The sequence below is a fragment of the Schistocerca nitens genome, chromosome 2, assembly GCF_023898315.1.
Source record: "Schistocerca nitens isolate TAMUIC-IGC-003100 chromosome 2, iqSchNite1.1, whole genome shotgun sequence".
NCBI lineage: Eukaryota > Metazoa > Arthropoda > Insecta > Orthoptera > Acrididae > Schistocerca > Schistocerca nitens.
Window position 1 is genome coordinate 1,103,372,231 of NC_064615.1, and position 13,483 is coordinate 1,103,385,713.

General features: G+C 41.4%; 1 protein-coding gene across 1 annotated transcript in view; it reads right to left on the reverse strand.

Moving 5' to 3' along the window:
* The window catches only part of LOC126237499 (E3 ubiquitin-protein ligase UBR5), a 370,559-nt gene that overhangs the window by 138,078 nt on the left and 218,998 nt on the right, over positions 1–13,483 (reverse strand). The window lies entirely within an intron of this gene.

Here is a 13,483-nt window from a genome sequence, read left to right on the forward strand (position 1 = left end):
GGTTGTTGTCAGTGGGAAGTATCCAGATAACCTGGACGGTGTAACACTGTGCCAAGATGTGCTGGCCGTGCACCAAGGCATGTTTAGCCACAGGGTGATCCTCATTACCAACAAACACTGTCTGCCTGTGTCCATTCATGCGAATGGACTGTTTGTTGCTGGTCATTCCCACATAGAATGCGTCACAGTGTAGGCAGGTCAGTTGGTAGATCACGTGGGTGCTTTCACACGTGGCTCTGCCTTTGATCGTGTACACCTTCCAGGTTACAGGACTGGAGTAGGTGGTGGTGGGAGGGTGCATGGGGCAGGTTTTACACCGGGGGCAGTTACAAGGGTAGGGGCCAGAGGGTAGGGAAGGTGGTTTGGGGATTTCATAGGGATGAACGAAGAGGTTACGAAGGTTAGGTGGACGGCGGAAAGACACTCTTGGTGGAGTGGGGAGGATTTCATGAAGGATGGATCTCGTTTCAGGGCAGGATTTGAGGAAGTCGATCCCTGCTGGAGAGCCACATTCAGAATCTGATCCAGTCCCGGAAAGTATCCTGTCACAAGTGGGGCACTTTTGTGGTTCTTCTGTGGGAGGTTCTGGGTTTGAGAGGATGAGGAAGTGGCTCTGGTTATTTGTTTCTCTACCAGGTTGGGAGGGTAGTTGCGGGATGCGAAAGCTGTTGTCAGGTTGTTGGTGTAATGCTTCAGGGATTCCGGACTGGAGCAGATTCGTTTGCCACGAAGACCTAGGCTGTAGGGAAGGGACCGTTTGATGTGGAATGTGTGGCAGCTGTCGTAATGGAGGTACTGTTGCTTGTTGGTGGGTTTGATGTGGACGGACGTGTGAAGCTGGCCATTGGACAGGTGGAGGTCAACATCAAGGAAAGTGGCATGGGATTTGGAATAGGACCAGGTGAATCTGATGGAACCAAAGGAGTTGAGGTTGGAGAGGAAATTCTGGAGTTCTTCTTCACTGTGAGACCAGATCATGAAGATGTCATCAATAAATCTGTACCAAACTTTGGGTTGGCAGGCCTGGGTAACCAAGAAGGCTTCCTCTAAGCGACCCATGAATAGGTTGGCGTACGAAGGGGCCATCCTGGTACCCATGGCTGTTCCCTTTAATTGTTGGTATGTCTGGCCTTCAAAAGTGAAGAAGTTGTGGGTCAGGATGAAGCTGGCTAAGGTAATGAGGAAAGAGGTTTTAGGTAGGGTGGCAGGTGATCGGCGTGAAAGGAAGTGCTCCATCGCAGCGAGGCCCTGGACGTGCGGGATATTAGTGTATAAGGAAGTGGCATCAATGGTTACAAGGATGGTTTCTGGGGGTAACGGATTGGGTAAGGATTCCAGGCGTTCGAGAAAGTGGTTGGTGTCTTTGATGAAGGATGGGAGACTGCACGTAATGGGTTGAAGGTGTTGATCTACGTAGGCAGAGATACGTTCTGTGGGGGCTTGGTAACCAGCTACAATGGGGCGGCCGGGATGATTGGGTTTGTGAATTTTAGGAAGAAGGTAGAAGGTAGGGGTGCGGGGTGTCGGTGGGGTCAGGAGGTTGATGGAGTCAGGTGAAAGGTTTTAGGAGCGGAAAGACTTACCTTAGGGGGAAAAAAGGAAAAAAGGACAGGTATACACTCGCACACACACACATATCCATCCGCACATACACAGTGTCTGTGGACTTACCGAACGAAAGCGCTGGCAGGTCTATCGCTTTCGTTCGGTAAGTCACATCATCTTTGTTTTTACATATATTTTTCCCACGTGGAATATATATATATATATATATATATATGGAACAGATAATATGTCATATGAAATAGGTAAATAACAGAATTGGAAAAAAGAACACATTGACACCGGTGTGTCAGACCCACCATACTTGCTCCGGACACTGCGAGAGGGCTGTACAAGCAATGATCACACGCACGGCACAGCGGACACACCAGGAACCGCGGTGTTGGCCGTCGAATGGCGCTAGCTGTGCAGCATTTGTGCACCGCCGCCGTCAGTGTCAGCCAGTTTGCCGTGGCATACGGAGCTCCATCGCAGTCTTTAACACTGGTAGCATGCCGCGAAAGCGTGGACGTGAACCGTATGTGCAGTTGACGGACTTTGAGCGAGGGCGTATAGTGGGCATGCAGGACGCCGGGTGGACGTACCGCCGAATTGCTCAACACGTGGGGCGTGAGGTCTCCACAGTACATCGATGTTGTCGCCAGTGGTCGGCGGAAGTGCACGTGCCCGTCGACCTGGGACCGGACCGCAGCGACGCACGGATGCACACCAAGACCGTAGGATCCTACGCAGTGCCGTAGGGGACCGCACCACCACTTCCCAGCAAATGAGGGACACTGTTGCTCCTGGGGTATCGGCGAGGACCATTCGCAACCGTCTCCATGAAGCTGGGCTACGGTCCCGCACACCGTTAGGCCATCTTCCGCTCACGCCCCAACATCGTGCAGCCCGCCTCCAGTGGTGTCGCGACAGGCGTGAATGGAGGGACGAATGGAGACGTGTCATCTTCAGCGATGAGAGTCGCTTCTGCCTTGGTGCCAATGATGGTCGTATGCGTGTTTGGCGCCGTGCAGGTGAGCGCCACAATCAGGACTGCATACGACCGAGGCACACAGGGCCAACACCCGGCATCATGGTGTGGGGAGCGATCTCCTACACTGGCCGTACACCACTGGTGATCGTCGAGGGGACACTGAATAGTGCACGGTACATCCAAACCGTCATCGAACCCATCGTTCTACCATTCCTAGACCGGCAAGGGAACTTACTGTTCCAACAGGACAATGCACGTCCGCATGTATCCCGTGCCACCCAACGTGCTCTAGAAGGTGTAAGTCAACTACCCTGGCCAGCAAGATCTCCGGATCTGTCCCCCATTGAGCATGTTTGGGACTGGATGAAGCGTCGTCTCACGCGGTCTGCACGTCCAGCACGAACGCTGGTCCAACTGAGGCGCCAGGTGGAAATGGCATGGCAAGCCGTTCCACAGGACTACATCCAGCATCTCTACGATCGTCTCCATGGGAGAATAGCAGCCTGCATTGCTGCGAAAGGTGAATATACACTGTACTAGTGCCGACATTGTGCATGCTCTGTTGCCTGTGTCTATGTGCCTGTGGTTCTGTCAGTGTGATCATGTGATGTATCTGACCCCAGGAATGTGTCAATAAAGTTTCCCCTTCCTGGGACAATGAATTCACGGTGTTCTTATTTCAATTTCCAGGAGTATTATATATATATATATATATATATATATATATATATATATATATAGGGAAACATTCCACGTGGGAAAAATATATCTAAAAACAAAGATGATGTGACTTTGTTTGTGTGTCTGTCGACCTGCCAGCACTTATATATATATATATATATATATATATATATATATATATATATAATAATTTTACATTAAGTGTGCAAAACTTTATAATCTTTGTCCATGTGTAAGGTATAGTTTCGTTTTTACAAGGGTCCCCCCCCCCCCCCAATGTAATTACTGAAGCATTTATTATGCAAAATATTCAGCCTTTGCTGATGGTTTGGTTTGTTTAATTCTGTTATTTACCTATTTCATATGACATATTATCAGTTCCATGTATCATATTTGAACACACTGTAGTGTGGCTTTTATTATAGATTAAAATTAAATACAAAAATTCAATATGTAAATAGTTAGCATGTTGCTGTATTTCTATTGACAAAATTTGTAATATCTGTAAATCACCTGTTAATGATGTTCATCAGCAAACCTCATTCTCGATAAGTGACTGGCACAGAAACCTGTTCACATACGCATAAATTGCTATACTGTATTTATTAAGTGACTGATTCATAAACCTGTCCGCATACGCATGATCTGTATTTTTGCTTACATTGGTTAAAAAATAAAAGTAGCAGGGAAACTACTACTTTGAAAGAAGCAAATATCTGCTCTGTTAAAAATGATTGTAGTTGGGACCAAGCAGGAAACTCCCTGTTCCACTCAGAAGGGACTATCTAAAATGTTTGCATTTCAAATTATTAGAAATGTCCCTCAGTAACTGAGACTTAGGTTTCTTTGTTTCCCAGAGAGCTATGTAGAAAGAAGAAAGATTGTGATTTAAAGCCTTGTCGGTGCAAGGTAATTAGATACTACATACAAGGTTGTGTTAGAGAAGTATAAGGAAAAAAATACTGAGTACCAAAGATCCACTCCACTGAGATAGATATTGTAGCTCCATGTAAAATCGTTTGGCTAAGGCTGGGCATAAACGTTAATGGAATCCATCTAACAATCACCAGATGTTCCCAGACTTACTGGCACAAACTATGCACAGAGCATGGAAAAACTGGGGAAAATCATTACGTGTTCCAGAGGAATGTTTGAACACGCAAGGCAATACCAGCTCTATGACTTATCTTAGACGACACGTTAAAGAAAGATAAACCTACATTTACAGCTTTGTAGACATTTAGAAAGCTTTTGACAATGTTGACTGGAACACACTTCTTGTGATTCTGAAGCAGATGGCTGTTATACAAGTTGAAGAGCATAAAAGAGATGTAGTGGTTGAGAAGGGAGAGAGAGGCAGGTGTGACCTCTCCCTGCAGTCATTCAATCCGAACATCAAGCAAGAGGTAAAGAAAGCCAAAGAAAAATTTTGAGGGTGTTAAAGTTCAGGAAGAAGAAATAAAAACTTTGAGATCTGCTGATACTATAATACAGTCAGACAGCAAATGTCTCTGAAGTGCAGTTGAAAGGAATGGACAGTGCCTCGAGAGGATACAAGATGAACATTAACAAATGCAAAACAAGGGTGATAGAATACATCAAATTGAATCAGGCGATGCTGAGGAAATTAGATCAGGAAATGAGGCACTAAAAGTAGTAGATGCGTTTTGCTATTTGGGCAGTAAAATAACTGATGATAGCCAAAGTACACAAAAATATAGAAAAGGGCTAGGAAGTGTTTTCTGAAGGCATTTTTCTGGAGTGTTGCATTGTACAGAAGTGAAATGTGGACGATGAACACTTCAGACAAAAAGACAACAGGACCTTTCAGAATGTGGTGCTACGATTGGATGGGTATGTTGCATAACTAATTATAGGTACTGACTAGTATTGGGAAGAACACAAATTTGTGGCATAACTTGATTAAAAGAAGAAATCAGTTGATAGAACACATTCTGAGAGTTCAAGGAGTTGTGTGTGTGTGTGTGTGTGTGTGTGTGTGTGTGTGTGTGTGCGCGCGCGCGTGCGTCTGCATCTATTGTTGACAAAGGCCTTAATGGTCGAAAGCTATATTTATGACAGTCTTTCTGTTGTGCCCATCTGTGAATCAGCAGCTCCGCTATACGGTGAGTAGCAACTTTCCTTTTCATAATATTGTTACAAGACCAGGTTTCAAATAGTGCAAAGGTTGCATTTTTGCACACAATAAGTTATGTTAGTACAGCTATTTTTTTGTGTGATTGATATTTATTTAAAGTGTTCCTTGCACTATGAGCAGCAGTTGGAGCTCGTCAGCAGAGGCTTTTACATATCAACAGCTACATCAAGGAGTACGCAATGCCAAAAGGATGCTGGAGGGACCCCTTTGAGAAGGGTCCAACAAGAATCACTAACAAACAATACATATTAAAAAAACACACAAATAAATAAATATGCACAGATCAAACAAGAAGCAGCCGGGATAATAGCTCAAGACCGGAAGTTGCTGTTAGGTCACGTGGTACTATGTAAGTAATTTATATGGAAAGATGGCGTCAGTCGTCGAGCAGCCGCACATGCTGGACAACTTACAGATATGCTATGTTATTTCAGGAGGAGAAGGCGTTTGCGCCATACAGTGTATAAAGCTGTAGATAACGAGATGAGCACTCACAAGTGTTTTTGCATGGTCCTTCAGTGTTTTGTGGGTGCATACTGAATTTTACTTTGGATAATAATGATGCTAATACACATGGTAATGGATGAGTTACTGTAGCTGTAGTACGGTATCCAGGAGATCAAACAGTAATTGAAATATCCATAAGAAAGCATACCGCATATGATCAAGCAATAAATGCACTGTTATATTATGCAGTGAACATTCATTTGAAGTAATTATAAGAAAAAGTAACTAACTAACACATGCAACAAAATATTCTTCAAGAATATATATATATATATATATATATATATATATATATATATATATATATATATATATATATATATATATATATATATATATATATATATAAACAAAGATGATGTGACTTACCAAATGAAAGTGCTGGCAGGTCGACAGACACACAAACGAACACAAACATACACACAAAATTCAAGCTTTCGCAACAAACTGTTGCCTCATCAGGAAAGAGGGAAGGAGAGAGAAAGACGAAAGGATGTGGGTTTTAAGGGAGAGGGTAAGGAGTCATTCCAATCCTGGGAGCAGAAGGACTTACCTTAGGGGGAAAAAAGGACGGGTATACGCTCGCACACACACACACACACACACACACACACACATCCATCCACACATATACAGACACAAGCAGACACACACACATATATATATATTAATTTGGTCTCCCAGAAAGAATCTCTCAACAGTCAACTGTTTTCAGACCTAAAGTGAATCAAGTTCACAATACTCTAGTTTTATGACACTAACAGATTCATTGCACCTTTTTTGTTTAAATGTTTTCTAAATAAACAAAGTTGTATTTGACATATGAGTTTCAATAGTTTCATGAAGTGGGGGAAGTTAACAGCATCACGTAGCAGCAAGTATTTGAAGAGAATGCACAGATTTTCAGGCATGTAATTCTGGGCAAAATCAGAATATCGGACTGACACTTCATCTCCTCCTGCTTTGTTAGGACCCTTCAGGATCACGTGTGGCTTGTTTTGCCCGTCTTCTTTCTTCCCAATACCTCTTCATTCTTTCGCTGCTTCTGTTTCTTCCTCCTTCTGTTAACACATTTTGATTTTGGTGTCCGGCCACCTGTGACCATCCACCAACCCTTTATACTTCTCCTTGTCCTATACTATTACCTGCAGATTCCTTTTTTTACTCCTACAGCCTTCCAGTCATCTCTCACTTCCTTCACCCAGTTGTTTCCCATAGGACATGTTGCATTCCATCTTCTTAGTCAACCTCTCCTTGTCCATCCCCATGACGTGCCCAACAAATCTTAACCTCCTCTTCCGTATTTTGCTTGATATGGGTTAAATATTTTCATACAGTTCCTGTTGTGTTCTGTGTATCCAGATATCCCCATATGTCTCCGAGTTTTCTGATCCTCCTCCTCCAGCTGTAAACAAGTTCTCTTGCCGAGTAGATCGTTTCTGATCCAATTGGAGCAGCATTTCTTACATTTGCTGTGTAATGTCGCAGTTTGGCATTCCGTGACAGATTTTTCTTGCCATATGTTGTTTTCACCGCATACCGAAGCTTCTGCAAAAGCTGTGCCCTGTCTACTGTGCTACTGTTCGTCTGTATGTCACCAGTTATCTTCTCCCCTGAACAGCGAAAACTGTTGACTTTCTCAACCACTTGGCCGTCTATCCTCCAGTCAGACTCAGTGTTCAATGTCTTGGTCTTCTTATACCCAATCTTCAGTCCAACGTTTTCTGCTGTTTCGGCTAGATTTTTTAGTGCTGCCTTTGCATCTTCTTCTGTCTCATTTAAAAGTGTTATGTCACCTGCAAATGCCAGGCAGTCCACTGTTGCATTATGTTTGACCTTGTACCCATTTGCACACCTTTGATCTTCATGTTACTATTTAGTTGTCTCCACTGTCTCACTATTTCATCCAAAACCAGGTTAAATAAAATTGGTGACAGTCCTTCCCCTTGCTGGACTCCTGTATTTATTTCGAAGCTGTCTGGAACGTACTGCGATGCCTGATCCTGGCAGCAGTGTCACTTAAAATTTCCTTTATTATTGAATGTGTTGTAGCATCCAGTCCTCCATCATCTAAAACATCAACCAGAGTATTTCTGGTACTCTCCTACTGTCGGCCCCAGTTGTGCTTCAACTTTGTTCAGCAAAATTCTCGACAAAACCTTGTACCCTATGTTTAAGAGAGAGATGGCCCTGTAGCTATGCAGTACTTTCTTGTGTAGTGGTATTATAATGGCTTCTTTCCAGTCTATGGGTATCTTCTTATTTCTCCAGATATCCATTATTATATTGTACATACTTCTTTCTATTTCAGGCCCACCCCACTTGATCTCTTCAGCACAGATACCATCACTGCCTGATGCCTTGTCATTTTTGAGGTTTTTAATTGCCTCTGCTACTTCTGCCCTGGTGGGTACATAGTATAGACTATCCTGACTTTCGTCCCTAGAGCATAAGTGTGTCCACTTTACTGTTGGTGCTTCTGCATTCAGCAAATCCTTAAAATACCTAGCCATTTCCTCGCACACCTCTTCCCCACCAATTTTTATTGTGCCATCTTGTCCTATTATGAAGGGTTCTTTTGCCTCGAAGCCTTTAATTCTGCTCTTCATTTCTCTGAAAAAGATATGTGATTCGTGTTTCTTGAAGGCTGTGTTTGCTGCTTCTAGTTTCTCATTCCATCTACTTCTCTTGGCATTTCTGATCGTTTTGCTAGCAATTGTTCTCGCATTCTGGAATTTCGACCAGTCTTCTTGCTTTTCCTAGGATCGCCATTTCATCCATGGTTTCCTCCTTGTCTCAACTGCATTCTCACATTCATCCGTCCACCATTCTTGCTTCCTTTTCTGATTGTTAGTGGCCAGTTTCACTGCCTCTTCTTCCATCATATCTCTCACTCTCTTCCAATCACTCTGAGCTACCATTCTCTTTGCATACTCTGCTCTGTGTTTTTTCAGAGGATCTAGGCCAATTTTGTGGGTGTTTATGGTCGTAAGTTTCCTTGCTCTGTTGGTATCCATCAGCATTTTATTTCGACAAGGTAGTGATCTGATTCCATCCTGCTGTTTTTCCTCATTTTTGTGTTCATACTCTGTGATTCTTGTAACAGATTGCTACAGGGTCTAGCTGTTTTTCCCCAATCCAGGGCTGAACCACATTGTTTTCTTGCTTGCCTTAGCTTTGTAATGGGTGGTCATTATTCTCATATTGTGTCTCCTATACAGGTCCACTAATCTATCATCATTCTTGTTTGTTCTCTTGTGGGCTGGATTATCTCCCACCGGACCTCTAAACTTCCTTTCCGTGCCTATTTGTGCGTTAAAATCTCCTAGCAAAATAGTGACACCTCTTTTGTCCACTTATGTCACTACCTTATCCTAAGTGGACCAAAAATGTTCAGTTCCTGCTCTGTCTTTTTTGTTCTTGTCATTTGTTGGTGCATGTGAATTTACTATGGTATACATTTTGTTTCCTATTTTCATTGTCAGATATGACAGCCTCTCGTTTATGCCCGTCCACTCAGTGATACTATCCAGGTATCTACGATCTACTACAAAGACTGTGCCAAACATAAAAAGTTGCTTTGGCTCCCCAACACTGTGTTTCCCTTTCAGAATTACATATCCCTTTGATTCCATCATGTTTTTGTTCCTGAATCTTGTTTCCTGTAGTGCCAGTATGCCAATCCCAAGTTCTCTCATACTGTCAAGAACTTGCTTTGTTTTTCTTACAGATCTTTTATTTACGCATCAACATAAACTTTGTCTGTATGTTTTTTGTCCGCATTTTAAAAGTCTGTTTCGGTCTGATTTTGTGTCTGTGATTTAGATAGGATTTTGAGGGACTGGTAGGTTTGCAGTTTTGTTTCACACATGATGCAGGCTCCCCAGAATCCAATAGCCTACTTACGTTGACCTCTGTCAACGAGGGATTAGCCCCTTGAGGTATAATTGTAATCATCACATGCTTCACGACTGCTTCACAACAAAGCAAAAACAAATAACTGACATGAAGAAAGAAATGCAGCTTTTAAGTTCAGGAGGTCGCGTGTTCATTCTTGCCCCACAATACAGACTTTGATATAATACAAAAAGTTAGTCAAAAGCAAAAATACATTTACATGCCAGAACATTGGATTTGATTGCTAAAAGTGAGCATTTCATGTTCAGAAATCAATTTCTGAGCACAACTTCAGAAAAATATTCTTCATTCCGGGTACCACAGCCACATAAAAGATGTGATCAAAACAGGGATTTTTGTTTTTCTTACAGATATTTTATTTACCCATCAACATAAACTTTGTTGCCTTCAAAGTAATCCCCCCCTGGATATAAATCACGTGTGCCAGAGCTTTTTCCAATCTCAGAAGCAACTCTGAAACTCACTTTTTGATATGGTGTTCAGCTCCTCCGGTTATTCTGGTGCCTCCCCCCCCCCCCCCCCCCCAATCAATAGTGGCACAACAATGTCCTTTCCTTGTTCTCTTCAGCCTCAAGAATAGAAAGAAATTGCAGTAGGCCATGTCCAGTGAACATGGTGTTTGAGGCATAATGGATTTTTTTTCTGCCAAAGCTATTAAAAAGCACTGAGGTGTCAGCAGGAGCATTATCGTGATTCAATTTCCACAGGTCGTTCTGCCACAATTCTGGTCATTTACTTCTGATTGCTTCATGTAAATGGCACATAACTTCCTGGTAGTACTCCTTATTGACCCCATGACGATAAGGCAGGAACTCACTATGCACTATCACAATTGTAATCAAAGAGGACAGCGAGAAGAACCTTCACATGTGATCGAACATGCCAAACTTTTTTGGGTCTTGGCTCTTCACGTAGTTCCCAATGTGATGGTTGGTCCTGTTATAAACTCCTTTTAGAAGTTTTGGATCATTGTCAACTTCAGTCAGCAATTCCTGAGCGATATCTATGCGACATTGTTTTATGGTCAGAATTCAGCAATTTCAGACAAATTTTCTGTTATAAGTTTATGCCCAAAACAACTGAAAAATTGCTTGGCATGAGTCAAAGGACATCATTAGCAACCTCTCTGATGCTCATTTGAAATTTTACAGAACCATTGTCTTTACTTCTTCCACAATGTTGTCAGTAATTGATGCACTTGGACATCCAGGAGATTTGTCATAATCTTGACCCTCTCTGAAATGTTTATACCACACATAAACTCTTGTCTTACTCATAGTTGATTAGTCCAAAGGCCTCAGTAGACATTTCAAATGAGGTGCTGCAATTTATCCCATGATTCAAGCAAAATTTACTGCAATTTTTTTATCCATCTTTCAAAAGTAAAAATCTGCGGAGCACTCAAAAACACATGTAACCTTTTCAAATGTCAACACTAAACTAAATACTGAAAATGAATCACAACAGCTAGAAAAGTTGCACATTTCCCACTTGATGTGCATCAACTAATTGCCAAAACATCAAAAACGAATGGATATACAAAATATGAGGACCCATCCATTTTTATACATATGTATCTTTTCTGACTGATCAATGAATAATGGCTTATAATGATGAAACTTATGATGAAACGAAAGAAAAATTTAAATAAGTATCATCCTGGGTGTAAATAAGTTGCATTCATTTTGAAAAATCCTTAGCTAACATGAAAGTGGACACACAAATACAGTATGCCACTTGAATGATGGCTGAAAGGTGACAGGCTCAATCCCAACAATTAAATTCAGAGAAACAGTCAACAAACTCTGATTTCCTTTAAAGAGATTAATTTGGAAAACAAAAGAAAACTCATGTCTCTCTAGGTTTCAGCAAACCTATGTTAAAATTTACTTTATTCATCGGAAGACCAGTGACTTCGCTAAGAAAAACCAAATGAAATCACTGCTCTCATACACTGGAGTGAAAAAAGACTAGTATAGGCATGCATATTCAAACAGAGAGAGATGTAAACAGGCAGAATACAGCACTGTGGTCGGCAGCACCTATATAAGACAACAAGTATCTGGGGCAGTTGTTAGATCTGTTACTGCTGCTACAATGGCAGGTTATCAAGATGTGAGTGAGTTTGAATGTGGTGTTATAGGTGGCGCACAAGTGATGGGACACAGCAATTCCGAGATAGCGATGAAGTGGGAGAGCGATGGGACACAACATCTCATACATCCTGGATTTTGAAAAAATATGATATGTAATTAGCATTTGTGTTGTGAATTTCCTACAGAATATTGAACTTTTCCATAAAACATGATTTGTTGCAGCTTCATTCTGAAGACTCATAATTTGAGATGAATTGTGATGATGAAAGAAGCTGTAAAAATTGAATTAGATTCCTAAGAAATTTTACATCCCATGTTGACTGAAATTGTGCTCATGTAATTGGAAATAGTTATTTATATGTTTCCAGTTTTTTACCATCCATGTTTCGACACAAAACAGCTTGTTATTACAATGTATAATGTTTTGTGTAAGCTACTAATGGCCAACAAAAGGAGTCCTGATTTAAATTATGGAAGCTCAGAAATTTATATGGAAGCTGTCTCACCTGCAATTTCTATCATTTATTAGTGCTGCCTTTGGAAGGAATCTGATGACAAAATTGCTTTGTATAGCTTGTAACTTTGTATGGTTGTCAGTCAAAAATTTATATGAAGGAAAAAAGCATAAGATGGGAGACTTATGGAAAAAGTAGTGACTATTACTATAACTTCAGTATTCATGCAGCAAGTGCAACGCTGTGCTGGGAAATGTTATAAACTGTACCTTTCGTTTCATAAATGTGTGCAGATCAGTAGTTAAGTTATCATGCAACCCTTATCTGTGAAAGGAAATGACAGAGATATGCTGTAAATGTGATGATATTAAAATGGCTACCAATTGGTTTTTAAGTAATGGAGTTCTTGAGCTGTACTTTTATCTACAAAAGTGTTCAACAATGAAATGTGTGTACTGTAAATGGAGGTATAACAGAATTGGAGACTAAGATTATCATAAATTTATAATTGCAAAATGAGCCACTAAAAGCAAAGGTGAGATTAGTGTTCTATTAAAATGTATCATTTACATATGATAGGTCTTCAAAATGTCCCCCCCTCCTCCAAAAGAAAAAGGAGAAAGGCAGAAAGTTACAGGATCTTGCACTACTTACAACTTTAAGGGGGGAAACCACATGAGGAGGTTCAAAAAATCAGATTTTTTTAATTTTTATTTTTTTTATTGCATAAATCATTAGCTTAACTAAGAATAAGCTGTCAAAATTTCAAAGTGAAATTCGCATTTGTTTAGATTTTTTATGAGCATAGAGCTGAGTGCAAGACATGAAAAAAGCAATTATGGCGACATACTATCATATGATTTCGATGGATGAAAATCCTTGACCCGAGCATTGCCCAGAGGGAGAACACAGCTGGTGTGAGTGGCAGAAACGAACAGCCCTTGGAATGGAACATGAACTGCACCCTACTCCATTGCACTCCGACATACAGAGGGAAATTCTTCCAATATATGAAGATTTATCAAGGGATGAATTACTGGAGAGATGTTTACGTGGCCACGCACAAAATGCGAATGAAAGTTTTAATTCCACTATTTGGCGATGAGCTCCTAAACACTTTTACTCTTGACTA